Raw genomic sequence first — 9,199 nt, forward strand, 5'->3', positions numbered from 1 at the left:
TTATTCGTTGAATATTTAAATGTATTATTATTAAATAGTAACTTTTAAGCTTCGAAGTAAGTGAAGCTGCGTGGTTTTTCTTTTTGTTTTATACAGGTTTTTCAAAGCACAAGTCGGCCGGTTTGGCAGCCACCTGCAGCTATGCTTGTACTGCTTGACTACTTATCATGTCCAGTGCCAACTGCTATTTAAGCTGCTCTAACTTGATTGAATTGATAGTCGAACAATCTTGTGTCTTGTTTTTCAGAAAATACAGTTTGCACCTCAAGACATCGAGCAATGTTTGATGATTTAACCATTTGAACAAGTTGAATTACGGAGTCAACTTCGCTTTTGTTTTTCTATAGTAAGTCACAAGTCTGAGCTTTTACAGATTGAGCATGTCCCTGGGAGGGAGGCAACGCTGATGTAGCTGATGTCACTTTTTCGACAACTGTTGTAGCAATATCAGCCGCTTCTAACATGGTGCCACTAAAACCCCAGTTTGAGTATGTATCAAGCTTTTTTCTATTCCATATTTTAGCAGGTTATGAGTTAACTTCAATATGGAACTACATGGTTCATTTTTGCTTTGTAGAGGGTTTTTCAGGGCACAAGTTGGTTGATCTCTGGCAGCCTCCTGCAGTGTTACTTTGCATGTCTAGTGCCAGCTGTGATTTAAGCTACTCTTACTTGCCTAAACTAGCATTCTGACAGTCTTGTGTGTCTTGTTTTTCAGAAAAAATAGGTAGCAGCTCGAAACGTCGATAAATGTTTGATGATTTAACCATTTCAACAAGTCGATTTACAGAGTCAACCTCGCTTGTGTTTTTTATGGTAAGTCACAAGTATGATTTCTTACATATTGAGCATGTCCCTGAGAGGGAGGCAACGCTGATGTAGCTGATGTCACTTTTTCAACAACTGTTGTAGCAATATCAGCCACATCTAACATGGTGCCACTAAAGCCCCAGTTGGAGCACGTATCAAGCCTTTTTCTAATGCATATTTTAGCAGGTTATGAGTTAACTTCGCAATGGAAAAGCATGATTCATTCTTGTTTTGTAGAGGTTTTTCAGGGCACAAGTTGGCTGATCTCTGGCAGCCTCCCCATACTTGCACTGCAGGGTTACTTTGCATGTCCAGTACCAACTGCGATTTAAGCTACTCTCGCGTGCTTAAACTGGTATTCTGACAGTCTTGTGTATGTCTTGTTTTTCAGAAGATACGGTTAGCATCTCGAAATGTCGAGCAACGTTTGATGATTTAACCATTTGAACAACTCTAGTTACGGAGTCAACTTCGCTGGTGTATTTTCATGGTAAGTAAAAGGTCTGAGTTATTACAGATCGAACAGGACTTTGAGATGGAGACAACGCTGATCTAGCTCGTGTCACTTTTCCGACAAGTTATGTCGTAGTGTCAGTTAGGTACAGGCATATTATTCATTCTTTTTTTTTCGGTTTGGGTCAAAGCGCAGCTGCGGCGTCGGAAGGATCACCCCGGGCGGCGGGGGAGACGGCGGCTTGGCCAGGAATGGGGGACTGTCGCGGGAGTGTCGCTTTCAAGGGTGCGTCGAGCGGGCGCCTGCCTAATTGGGGAGCCGGGACAATGGGACGCATTCCCACGGGTGGCTGCCGGATGGGGCTTCTCGTGTAGTAAACGGTGCCGAACATGTCGGCTTTGCTGTCATTGTATGAGCGGGCCGGTTTCGTGGGTGCGCCCATCTTCACGGCGCCTTCTTGTAATGACCGCCGAAGAAAACGTGGGGTCTTTGTGTGTTTATTTTGGTTATCTGTTTGAGACGACAACATCATGTTGTTGTTCTGCTTGTGTGCTTTTAGGACCAACCGTTGACCAGAAAGAAATCGCGTGGGAAACAGCGTTTGGTTCGGACGATTGGGAGAGGAAACCTGACTCTCTAAAACGGAGGGGCCAGGGAGGAGACGGGGCTTTTTTTTTTGAGGCGGATCGAGCTGGGTGGTGGTAGCGTTCCTTGTCGGGATTTTGGAGGACGGAAAGTGCCGGGCGGCGACGTCCCGTCGCGCCCACCAACGTACTATGTTAAATAAATATATCTAAGTTAAAGTCTAATACCACCTGACTGAACTTCACTTCGCAACGTGTTCGCCATCAGGCCTCTTGTTACAAGTGGCCGAACATCATCAACAACCACCTCTTCTTCGTAACTGGCGCAGTCGGGACAGGATGGTGGCGACTTTCTGCGAAGGAAGGACAACCAGCCCAGAGCAAGTGGAACGAGTCCATATCTAAGTGAGAAGGCTCGTGGGTTCCGACCCAAGGATACGAAGCGGCACCTCAGCGGGAGGCTTCGGCGGCTCAGGCCCAACGTGGGAGAAAACAAGTCGACATCTCAGCGAGAAGGCTTGTGGGTTTTGACCCAACGGTACGAAGCGGCACCTCAGCGGAAGGCTTCGGAGGCTCAGGCCTAACGGGAAAGAAAGCAAGTCGAGACCTCAGCGGGAGGACTTGTGGGTTACGACCAAAAGTTTGAAGCGGCACCTCAGCGGGAGGCTTCGGGGGCTGAGGCCCAGCGTGGAAAGCAACAAGTCGACACTTCGGCGGGAGGACTTGGAAGTTCCAACTTCAACACCACGTCGTGGAGGGAAGGCAACGGGCAAGCTCGAGCCCCAGGTGAAGACGACGGGAGTTGCGAGACCTCGTCGATAACGTCGGACTTGGTGCTCTTGCAGTGCAGACGGCAGAGGACACTGACGGTCACGAACGACATCACTTCAACGCGACAAGCCCGGGAGAGCATTATATCAAAACAGGTGGGACCCTTTCCTGTTTTCTCCGAGGTCTTGCATGTCGGTGACGAGGTCAATGAGCAAAAGAAATAGAGAAACAATGGCTGATTCAGGCGATGAGGGCGTGGGAGAAAATCAAGCATCTGCGGTGGAGAACGCTGAAAGCGCACGCAACCTGAAAGAGAGGGAAATGGAAATTGAGAGCTTAAAACTTCAAGTAGAGCTCGAAAAGCTGAAGTTGGCGCAGATGCAGATGAGATCAAGCAGTGGAGACCGGGACCAGAGGGAGCAGAACAGGATGGGAGACTACGCGAAGGATCTGAGAGCGGTGCTAACCAAAATGCCAGACACCGAGTCCTTAGTGCCTGCTTGGTTTAAGAACGTCGATACGTTGTTGGCATCCCTCAAAATTCCCGAGGAGGTTCAGGGCGCGGTTATCCTGCCCTTCTTGAACGAAAAGATGAGAACGTTCAGTGCGAGCCAGTCGTCTGGACAAATAATGCCCTACGCGGAACTGAAGGCCAAAATTCTGAGAGAGCTAAAAATGACAGCAAATGAATATCGAAGATTATTCTATGCAGCACGTAGGGAAGAGGGAGAGTCGTGGGCTCAGCTTACCACGAAGCTAGAGACGTTCTCGTTATACTACCTAAGTAGTCGAGAGATTAAAACGATCGATGAGCTGAAAGAGCTGATAATAGCAGACAGAGTGAAACAGGTGATGCCCGATGACGTGAGAACGTATGTGCTTCAAAATGAAACGAACGGGTGGCTCAGGCCAAAAGAGATAGCGGAGCTTGCCGAAAATTTCGAGGAAAGCTGCCGGGGCAAGAAGGCTTCTGCCAAGGATAAGCCATTTGCAAAACCGCCCAACAGGGGTAGGTACGAGAACCCGAAGGAGACTAGATGGTCCGCGTCCGGTAGCACAGGACGTAATGAGGAGCGGATAAACCAACCGAGGTGTTTTAACTGTGGCGTTGTGGGCCACTTTCAGCGAGAGTGCACGCAGGCGCGACGGCAGAGGGATCAAAGTCAGAAGGACCGCAAAAGGTCCGAGCAGGGCAAAGTGGTGGCTAACGTGACGTTGCTTCCGGAGCAGGAAGTTGAGCCAGAGGAGATACATGAGAACCATGTAAGAGAAGATGGTGCAGCACTTAAGTGGGTGAAGTTACTGGCAGCGAACCAGCCCGTTACGGCATGCTTAGATTCGGGATCGGAGATCACAGTACTGAGATCGGACGTCGTGCCAGCGTCGTGCTTAGAGCAGAGTTGTGGAAAGATAAAGTTAAAGGGAGCGTTTGGACAAAAGGTGTCTGCAGATTTGGTCTATGTTCCTCTTAGCCTATCGGAGGAGGGCGGCAGCGTCAGCCAGCAGGTGCCGACATTGTGTGCAGTGACAAAGGAGCTGTCGAGTGCCCTTAATGTGTTGCTTAGTACGGAAGCATACCAGGAGCTGAAACGAGTTAGGCGCGTGTTGGAAGATGAGGCGAGAGAAATAGACACCATGGAAAAGCAAATTCAGAAGGATAACTCACTGACGACTGAGGCTCTAGAAAACGATGGTATGTGCCAACCTGAAATCGAGGAGGGGGAAGTCGATGAGGCTGCCGTTGGAGCCGTGGAGGTAGAAGAAATGCAAGTAGACGGTAGCGTAAGTGACCCCAACTTTACGCGAGAGCAGAGGGAAGACCCAACCTTAACGGATGCATGGGTGCAGGCTAAAGATGGAACTCATGGAATGTTAGTCGAAAACGGACTGTTGTTCCACAAAGAGGAATGCGAGGGGAAGGTTTCCAGGCAGTTGGTACTTCCGGCCACGCGTCGTCGCGTGGTGCTGGAACTCGCTCATGATATGCCATGTGGGGGTCATTTTTCTCAGCGTAAGACAAAGCAGAGGATTAGAAGTGCGTTTTTTTGGCCCGCCATGGCAGCGGATGTTAAGAGACATTGCCAAACCTGCCATACGTGCCAGACGTTTGCACGGAAAAAGACGACTGATCGGGTTCCGATAACGCCACTCACTAGGCCCGAGCAACCATTCCAGGTGGTGTATATGGATTGTATCGGTCCCCTGGAACCGGCATCGGCACGCGGATACCGATATGCTCTCAGCGTGGTGGATTTATGCACGCGCTGGGCGGAAGTGGTACCGCTGAGAGCACTAACGGCAAAGGCTACATGTCAGGCACTATTGGAGGTGTTCACAAGGTATGGGACGCCTGAGGTAATTTGTTGCGACCAGGGCACAAACTTCGCATCGAGACTGACGGGCGAACTCGCGGAGCGATTGGGAATCGGAATTCGGTTCTCAACGCCTGAACACCCACAGAACAACGGAATTGTGGAAAGATGGAATGGAACCTTCAAGGCAATGTTGCGACATGTCATCGCCGACCACAATCGCGACTGGGATAAATACATCCCGTGCATGCTTTGGGCATACCGCGAAGTACCGCATGACACTACAGGGGTTTCCCCGTTCGAGATGATGTACGGGCGATCGCCGCACGGTCCACTCAGTATTCTAAAAAAGTCATGGACGGGCGAGTGGACACCCCCAGCTGGACTGAACAAGCCGGCCGCTGAGTACCTAAAGCAACTCCGAGAGGCGATGGCCGAGGCCGCACTAGTGGTGGATAGTCGAACCAAAGTCGCACAGAGAGCTTACGCTGACAGGTACAACCTTAGGGCGAAACCGAAGGAGTTCTGCCCGGGAGACCAGGTACTAATTCTTGAAACTGGGCAGGTCGGAAAGCTGCAGCCGAAGTGGGTTGGCCCAGCAAAGATAAAAGAAAGAAAACGGGAGAACAGTTACATTGTTGAAACGGCAGACAATGTGGAAAGATGGATTCACGCTAACCGTCTGAGACCCTATCTGGCCCGAATTGGTAACGTAGGGGTAATCTTCGAAACTGACCAAGAGTTTGGGGAAGTGGAAAGCACCCCACTTGGAATAAAGAAAGATATAAACGAGAGGAGCGAAAGTAATTCGGCCCCGGAGCTAAGTGAGCAGCGAAGGCGGGATTTAGATCAACTGCTAGGTGAATCTTCGGAAGTGTTTTCGGACACCCCAGGAAGGTGCAAAATCGGGTCTCACACTGTCACGCTCCTTCCTGACGCCAAGCTGGCAAAGAGTTATTCATACAAAGTGCCGATCGCATTGAGGAGTGAAGTGGAGCGGCAGGTGACCCAATTATTGGAGTGGGATTTCATTTACCCAATTGACAGTCCCTTCGCGCACCCTATTGTGTGTGTGGCAAAAAAGGACGGGTCGGTTCGAATGTGTATTGACTATCGAAAGCTGAATACCGTGACCGAACCAAACAGCTTTCCTATGGGAAACATGACTGAGCTGTTGTTCGATGTGGCGAAGTCAAATTTTATCTCTGTGCTGGACATGACGCGGGGGTATTGGCAGATCGCTCTGGACGATGACTCGCAGAAACTGTGCGCGTTCGCCACACCCAGGGGGCTCTACGCATGGAAGGTTATGCCTTATGGACTTCGAAATTCGGCGGCAACGTTCCAGAGAGTCATGAACGAGGTGTTAAGAGAACACAGGGGATACGCCTGCGCGTATATCGATGATGTAGCCGTCTACTCGGAATCCTGGGAGGACCACGTGAACCATTTGCGTGCAGTACTTCAGACGCTCAAAAATGTGGGTCTCACCGCCAACCCCACGAAGTGCAAGTTCGCGCAATCTAGAGTTAAGTACCTCGGACATGAGGTGGGGTCGGGAACCCACTCGCCAGACCCTGAGCGGGTTCAGGCGATCGCTGAGCTAAAGCCACCAAGGACGAAGAGGGATGTGCGAAGCGTACTAGGGCTGCTTAATTATTACCGTGACTATATCCCCAGATACTCGGAAATTGTCCTTCCCTTAACAGAGCTCACGCACCGAAGGGTCCCCAATGTAGTTCCGTGGAACAAGGCTGCCGATGACGCCTTTCGTGTGGTGAAGGCTGAACTGGTGGCACTGCCTGCGCTAACGGCACCCGATCCTGATCGCGAGTATGTTGTGACGACGGACGCCTCGGAATTTGCGGTTGGCGCGTGCCTCTCCCAAGAGGTGGGCGGAACACAACGACCGATCGCGTTTCTGAGCAAGAAACTCAGTGACAGCCAGGCGAAGTGGTCGGCAATTGAAAGGGAGGCGTATGCCATCGTGTGGGCGCTCGGAAAACTTGACACCTGGCTTTTTGGAGCGAAAATAAAGGTCGCCACGGATCACAATCCTTTGACGTATCTCCCCCGGTCGGCTTCCTCCAGTGCCCGGTTGACACGTTGGTCTCTGGCATTGCAGAGATATGACATTGAAATCATTCATATTCGGGGTTCTCTTAACAAGTGTGCCGACGCTTTGTCGAGACTGGACAGGCACAACTAAGGTGTGAGGTGTGTATATAGGTAACGCTTGAATGGGTAATTTTTTTGGGGGGGGATTGATAGGAATCGTTTGTAACGTGAACGCTGTGCATCAGCCATATTCACTGCGAATAACAAAGCAAGACGTAAATGTTTAATCACATGACCTCCGAATGTGCACGACCTTGGAATGTACAGGACTGGGTTCTACACGTGTGTGCTTATTCGGGAGAGGTCTGGACATTCTGACTTCTGAGTGGCATTGTTTTTTTAGTTTTATTGACGCGTGTCATTGTGAAGAATGTGATCAGTGCAATACGTACAGACGTATTCTAAGTGCATTGTGTATTCGGGGTCGATGCCTGGTACCTTTCGTCGCGTTTGTTGTTTTTCGTTTGAGTGTTTTACAGGAAATGTTACTACTACATCAAGTGTCTCCGCAACATTCTTGGTGGGGAGGAGTTAGGTACAGGCATATTATTCATTCTTTTTTTTTCGGTTTGGGTCAAAGCGCAGCTGCGGCGTCGGAAGGATCACCCCGGGCGGCGGGGGAGACGGCGGCTTGGCCAGGAATGGGGGACTGTCGCGGGAGTGTCGCTTTCAAGGGTGCGTCGAGCGGGCGCCTGCCTAATTGGGGAGCCGGGACAATGGGACGCATTCCCACGGGTGGCTGCCGGATGGGGCTTCTCGTGTAGTAAACGGTGCCGAACATGTCGGCTTTGCTGTCATTGTATGAGCGGGCCGGTTTCGTGGGTGCGCCCATCTTCACGGCGCCTTCTTGTAATGACCGCCGAAGAAAACGTGGGGTCTTTGTGTGTTTATTTTGGTTATCTGTTTGAGACGACAACATCATGTTGTTGTTCTGCTTGTGTGCTTTTAGGACCAACCGTTGACCAGAAAGAAATCGCGTGGGAAACAGCGTTTGGTTCGGACGATTGGGAGAGGGAACCTGACTCTCTAAAACGGAGGGGCCAGGGAGGAGACGGGGCTTTTTTTTTTTGAGGCGGATCGAGCTGGGTGGTGGTAGCGTTCCTTGTCGGGATTTTGGAGGACGGAAAGTGCCGGGCGGCGACGTCCCGTCGCGCCCACCAACGTACTATGTTAAATAAATATATCTAAGTTAAAGTCTAATACCACCTGACTGAACTTCACTTCGCAACGTGTTCGCCATCAGGCCTCTTGTTACAAGTGGCCGAACATCATCATCAACAACCACCTCTTCTTCGTAACTGTGTTCATCACATGTAACATTGTTTTGGCCCCAACTGGTGTTACTATGCACTATAGCTAGATTCAAACCTAATATGCTAAATTCATTTCAATCTAGTTACTATAGCTAAATTCAAGCCTACTAGGTCACCTGCTGCTGGCTTTTTGTAGCCGATGATTTGCCACGTTTGATTCGCAGGTAGTATTAAGTAGTGACACGTTGCAAGTAACATATTAATGTAACAATTGTTTTCTTGTTTGTGGGAAGTAACTTCTGTAACTTCTTGCTAAGTTTGTTGGAAGTAACTTCTGTATCACATTATTCTTTTCTGGATAAAAAAAAAGTAGCAATGTTCTTTTGTAGTTAATTTTCTAATCTTTCTAATTACAGTTACATTGAGGAGCATAATCTGATGCATACCTTATATCTAGATTGTCATGGATAGACAACGACCAAAAAGATTACGCATTTTGGATTATGAATACAGAGAAAACACTGACAACAGATAAACGAGGAGATTTTTTTTTTTCAACTCCCTCCAAAAGTTGTGCGTACTGTGAGGCGCAGTGGTGGAGAAAGATAACCTCAGCGGCAATGGCTTTGTGTATTGTTAAGGTCTTAACCAGGAACAAATCCTTGTGTGTGCAAGCCATTCCGAGTGTGCCAGTTGAAAGCTTGTTCAGCGATGGAAATAGATGCGCTTGCCTTCAGTAAAGTAAAGATTTTGGATGAAAAGTTACAAAAGCAACCGCTGCTTTAACATAAGATGTAATAACACGGATACAGGCACTTTGTGCAATAAACCTGAGCATAGACGGTTCCTACTTTTCCTTGTTTATTTCTTTAATAAAAAAGTCAGGTAAAATAATGG

At 49.2% G+C, this 9,199-nt stretch overlaps 1 long non-coding RNA gene across 2 annotated transcripts; it reads left to right on the plus strand.

The window, feature by feature from the left end:
* The first annotated feature begins 297 nt into the window (after positions 1 to 297).
* LOC121833241 lies at positions 298 to 1,252 on the plus strand. Of its 2 annotated transcripts, none has more exons than XR_006076586.1 (3): positions 298 to 346; positions 719 to 816; positions 1,202 to 1,252. It is a non-coding gene; the product is annotated as an uncharacterized LOC121833241 (long non-coding RNA). The 2 variants fall into 2 exon arrangements; XR_006076585.1 differs by lacking the exon at positions 298 to 346 and adding an exon at positions 471 to 488.
* The last annotated feature ends 7,947 nt before the right edge of the window (positions 1,253 to 9,199 follow it).

Source organism: Ixodes scapularis, unplaced genomic scaffold (genome assembly GCF_016920785.2).
Source record: "Ixodes scapularis isolate PalLabHiFi unplaced genomic scaffold, ASM1692078v2 PGA_scaffold7__128_contigs__length_106722199, whole genome shotgun sequence".
NCBI lineage: Eukaryota > Metazoa > Arthropoda > Arachnida > Ixodida > Ixodidae > Ixodes > Ixodes scapularis.